We start from the raw sequence: 6000 nt of genomic DNA, 5'->3' as shown, positions 1-6000 counted from the left end.
AGTCAATGATTCTTGACCCATGATCATATCTTCAGGATATCTAAAATTATAAAATTTAAAACTTCATTTGTGTGTATAATTAAAATTAAATAAATATACAATACAAAAATAAAGCTGGAAAATCAATTACAGTTGAATAATCGCTTGCATTTAAAATACATTTACACACTTTCTAAAACTCAATGAAAGAGAATTTTAAATGGATTTAAAAGAAAAAAAAAACATGACACATCTTTCAGGATAAGGGAAGACAAGTAAAAAATGCGTCGAAGTTTCCTCGGCGCAATCGAGTTTTCTGTACAACCGCTACATCGTATAATGAAGGCCACCGAAAATAGATCTATTGTCGGTGGTCTCCGTATAATGCTGTATGAGCCGCGTCCCATGAAACTTTAACCACGACCAGGTGGTGGCCTATCCTATATCGTGTTGCCAGAAGCACGATTATGGCTAATTTGAACCTTAAATAAAAATAAAAACTATTGTGGAGGGGCTGAGGGCCGCAATTTGGGTATGTTTGATAACTGGAGGGTGGATGATCAACATACCAATTTGCAGCCCTCTAGCCTCGGTAGCTTTTTCAAGATCTGGAGGGCGGACAAAAAGTGCGAACAGAATAAAGTGCGGACGGACGGACAGACAAAGCCGGCACAATAGTTTTCTTTCACAGAAAACTCAAAACCCTGTGAAGGAATATTCCATAAAACCAAAACAAGAAGGCGGATAGTAGACGAATCTCGCAACCAATACCTAGAAACTCGGTACATTGAAAAAATAGATACTACCTGACTACCAAACGGCAAACTAACGAATTAAGAAACAAGGTTTCTATACCCGACGTACAAAAGCGGCTCTGCTGCAGCTCGAAGAACTACGCCACTCTGCAAAGAAGTTTCCCGGATGCCTAATCTCTCAGCTGCCTCGCATCGACATTCATGAGGGATTGGAATTGGGTATAAAACTGAAGCCAAGGACCAGGCGCTGGGACCAATGCGGTCATTCAGCGCTGGAACTGAAACCGAGGAGTAGAAAGGTTTGAAAGTCGTATCAGGAAGGAAACTTTCGCCGTTGCACTACGAAACAATTGTTAGATGGTGGAGAGTCAGATGGAAGAACGAGAATATGAACGGAGGCACCGTAAAAGGGGTTGCAGCTATAGCTATAGGCCGAAGGGACACCGCAAAGAACTTGAATAACCAGTCCAAACACCGGGCGTGAATAATGCCTACAGTCCACCGCGTGCAGGGAACATCCATGCAGATTCTAATGCAGGAACATCCTTGCAGATTCTCTGTCTTGGTGGAAATCCTTGATGGAATCCTTCTCAAAAATGGGAATTGGTTCAAATGTTCCTGATGGAATCCTCTATTTTGATTACAACTTTAATTTTATACGCAAGCTTCCACTTCAACCAACGTTCTATTTTATTATTTACTTTATCTTTTTATCCAAGCTTCCAATTCAACCAATGTTCTATCTATTTTCCAAATTATGACCAACGCCCAACTTGCTATTTTCCAAAATTATTATAACGATATTATTATTATTATTATTATTATTATTATTATTATTCAGTAGATGAACCCTATCCATTTAGAGTTAGTCGTCGCGATCTTCTTTTAAAACGCCTTTTTCCTGGAAGAATTCTTTTATCACGTGGCAAATAGCAAATGTTAGACACATTTAAGAATTTTTTAAGGGCATTTTTAGATAGATTCCATTTTTCAAAATTGACCAACGCCCAACGATATTATTATTTCTTGAAGGTTCTGTGTCTCTTTTGAAAAGTTGGGCGAAAATAAGACCAAAGAATAAAGGCATATGATATATATATATATATATATATATATATATATATATATATATATACTGTATATATATATATATATATATATATATATATATATATATATATATATATATAAAACATAAAGCAACATAAACGTTATCTAGATTAAGTAAAAACACACGCTGATTTTTTTTTTTTTTTTTGTAATTCCTATTTGTCACATGATGCAACGGATGAAAAAGAAAAAGTAGGCCAAAGGATAAAGCGCTGGGACCTATGAGGTCATTCAGCCCTGAAAGAAAAACTGAGTGTGAAGAAGACTGAAAGGTATAACAGGAGGAAATCCTTTTGCAGTTGCACAATGAATCACGTGTTAGGAGAGGGTTGAGGAAAGTCAGATGGAAGAAAGAGAATATGAACGGGGGTATAGTAAAAAGCAATGAAAGGGGCGGCAAGTTGAAAAATATACTCGTTCCCACATCCACGTCACGAGTTATCTAGGGGTATTGCGTAATTAAAGTTGCACGACTTCAGGTGTTGAATAATAAATGCGTATGTTTAAGTGTAAGTGCATAACACACGTGCAATCTTACGCACACATGTTATACATAAATATATGTGTATATACATATGTGTGTATATATATATTATATATATACACATATAAACGAATACAAGAGTCAGTGTCACACCGTCTAACAAACAGCCACTCAGCGTCAAAAGAATGATCCCAGTCTAGATTGACGGACAGTTGAAAGTCGTTTGTAGAACTTATGTCGCTCCTTCTTCGGTTGGAGGACCGAAGTGTCTTTGATCCGCGAGGAAAATGTCATTCGAGTCCTACTCGAGAAGGATGAGGAGGAATGTAAGTAGGAGGTATTAGGGCTGAGTGTTTGATGACACTGTCTGAAGAAGTGGGACTTGGAGAGTTATTCGGTTAAAAGATTGTACTCGATGGAGATGAAATTAAGGTTTCATAAAACTGGGGTTCGATCCTGTGCGTGCGAGTTGATCTGGATTATATATATATATATATATATATATATATATATATATATATATATATATACTGATATATATATATATATATATATATATATATATATATATATATATATATATATATATATATATATATATATATATATATATATAAAATATATATAGCTTAAGTAAGGCACGTTACTGAATGTTCTTTCAAGACGAATTAAAACAACTCATTCGTTCTACTAGATATACGGAACACCTCACAGACCAACCTAGGCTTAACGTTTTCCTGCCTGGCTCTGTTTCTCTTGCATATCTTATTTTTCCTACCTGCCTCTATTTCTCTTGCATATCTTATGCCTTTATTTCTCTTGCATATCTTATTTTTCCTACCTGCCTCTGCTTCCCTTGCATATCTTATTTTTCCTACCTGCCTCTATTTCCCTTGCATATTTCATTTTTCTATACCTGCTTCTATTTCCCTTGCATATTTCATTTTTCTATACCTGCTTCTATTTCCCTTGCATATTTCATTTTTCCTATCTGCCTCTATCTGTCTTGCATATTTCATCAGGAAACGTGCAGATCTCGCAAGAGAATCAAATATTTCACATCCATGGGGGTCAAGACCCTTGGGACGGAGAGGAAAAGGACCACGATTTGTGATCTCACGAGACTGATCGAACTTCCAGTTATTCAGCGCCGAAGACTGTGAAAGAGGAGTTACGGCTGTTGTACAGGAAGTTAAAGATCCAGAAAGGAGATGAGGTACTGCACAGGGATTTTGAAAGGTGGAACTGGGAGAAAACCTACACAGTTGCACGAAGATGTAATAATCAGAGAGGGTGGAAAGCAAGACTGATACCTAATATTATTAGTGGAGTAAGCCCGCCACAGGGGCCACTGACTTGAAATTCAGAAAGCTTCCAAAGAATAATATGGTGCTCATGAGGAAGAAGTAAGAGAAGGTCCAGGGAAACACGGAAAGGGAGGATGCAGAAATGAAGGTGAAGTAAATGGACAAAAAGTGGCAGCAGTGAGGGGCCGAAGGGAGGCTTCAAAAACCCTTTTAGTTTTCTGTAAAAGAAAACTATTGTGCCGGCTCTGCCTGTCCGTCCGCACTTTCCCTGTCCGCTCTCAGATCTTAAAAACTACCGAGGCTAGAGGGCTGCATATTGGTATGTTGATCATCCACCCTCCAATCATCAAACATGCCAAATTGCAGCCCTCTAACCTCCGTAGTTTTTTTTATTTTATTTAAGGTTAAAGTTAGCCATAATCGTCCTTCTGGAAACGATATAGGACAGGCCACCACAAGCCAGTGGTTAAAGTTTCATGGCACGCGGCTCATACAGCATTATATGCCGAGACCACCGAAAGATAGATCTATTTTCGGTGGCCTTGATTATACGCTGTGCAGAAAACTCGATTGCGCTGAAGAAACTCCGGCGCATTTTTTACTTGTTTGTAATGCGTACAGTGCACCACGCAAGGTGCACTGCCGGCTCTAACCTCGTGCAAGAATGAGGCAGGAATACACGTCCCAGACTTTACAGTTAATATTTATTAATTTCTTATAACCAGTCAATAAAAATGTTACAGTACAGCCTACACAATGAACGCTAATCCACAATTAATTACTTAATTACTCATCTTATTTTCTGATTCTCTCTAATTACTAGGGCCACTTTCTTTCCCTGTACTAGTCAGTACAATTACCGAGTAATTATTGGTAATATATATATGTTCCAATAACAATTAGCAATGGCTGTCAATCAACTTCAATGTCAGACAATCTCTTTCCTCAAAATTTTAGTCAACCAGCTTACCAAACTGATATTTTTTCGTTTACTTAAAGCAAACGAGCATCGTCACACACACACACACACACACACACACACACACACACACACACACACATATATATATATATATATATATATATATATATATATATACATATATTATATACATATATATATATATATATATATATATATATATATATATATATATATATATATATATATATTGTCAGTATGATGACATTTTTATTGTTCTTTTGTAATTTCAATTCTAAGCCGCGTAGGCAGTAATTTGTAACTTCTCTCGTCTCCTCCTGACCGCTTGTTAGCTCGTCTGACATTTGCATTAACAACAGTTTTTGTTTTTGCATGGTTTGAGGGTACTTTGCCTCTCCCCTGTGGGGAGCCTGGGGTGGTCGGAGGCTCTTTCGTTGAGAGAGCAGGCAGTTCATTCCTCAGCCTTTAGAGAAGAAAGAGTCTGTTCCAGGCTCTTTCGTTCCTGAGCCTTTAGAGAAAGAGCAGGCAGTTCAGAGAAAGAGCAGGCAGTTCCTGAGCCTTTAGAGAAAGAGCAGGCAGTTCGTTCCCTGAGCTCAGAGAAAGAGCAGGCAGTCCAACCCTGTTGAGCCTTAGAGAAAGAGCCTTTTCAGAGAATGAGCAGGCAGTCTGTTCCTGCAGTTCTGCTCCTGAGCCTTTAGAGAAAGCGCAGGGAAGTTCGTCCATGAGCCTTAGAGAAAGAGCAGGCAGTTGTTCCTGAGCCCCTCAGAGAAAGAGCAGGCAGTTCATTCCTGAGCCTTAGAGAAAGAGCAGGCAGTTCGTCCCTGAGCCTTAGAGAAAGAGCAGGCAGTTCGTTCCTGAACCTTAGAGAAAGCGCAGGAAGTTCGCCCATGAGCCTTAGAGAAAGAGCAGGCAGTTCGTTCCTGAGCCTCAGAGAAAGAGCAGGCAGTTCGTTCCTGAGCCTTTAGAGAATGAGCAGGCAGTTCGTTCCTGAGCCTTTAGAGAAAGCGCAGGAAGTTCGTCCATGAGCCTTAGAGAAAGAGCAGGCAGTTCGTTCCTGAGCCTCAGAGAAAGAGCAGGCAGTTCATTCCTGAGCCTTAGAGAAAGAGCAGGCAGTTCGTCCCTGAGCCTTAGAGAAAGAGCAGGCAGTTCGTTCCTGAACCTTAGAGAAAGAGCAGGAAGTTCGCCCATCAGCCTTAGAGAAAGAGCAGGCAGTTCGTTCCTGAGCCTCAGAGAAAGAGCAGGCAGTTCGTTCCTGAGCCTCAGAGAAAGAGCAGGCAGTTCATTCCTGAGCCTTAGAGAAAGAGCAGGCAGTTCGTCCCTGAGCCTTAGAGAAAGAGCAGGCAGTTCGTTCCTGAGCCTTAGAGAAAGGGCAGGCAGCTCGGCCCTGAGCCTTGGAGAGATAGAGAGAGAGAGAGAGCAGTC

General features: G+C 39.6%; 1 protein-coding gene across 15 annotated transcripts in view; it reads right to left on the bottom strand.

The window, feature by feature from the left end:
• Positions 1–6000, bottom strand: part of Mctp (multiple C2 domain and transmembrane region protein) — a 1033178-nt gene that overhangs the window by 469768 nt on the left and 557410 nt on the right. The gene's annotated exons all lie outside the window — the stretch shown is intronic.

Source organism: Macrobrachium rosenbergii, chromosome 25, assembly GCF_040412425.1.
Source record: "Macrobrachium rosenbergii isolate ZJJX-2024 chromosome 25, ASM4041242v1, whole genome shotgun sequence".
In the NCBI taxonomy this organism is placed as follows: Eukaryota; Metazoa; Arthropoda; class Malacostraca; order Decapoda; family Palaemonidae; genus Macrobrachium; species Macrobrachium rosenbergii.
Note: the sequence above shows the minus strand (reverse complement) of the source record. Positions and strands in the feature narration are given on the sequence as shown.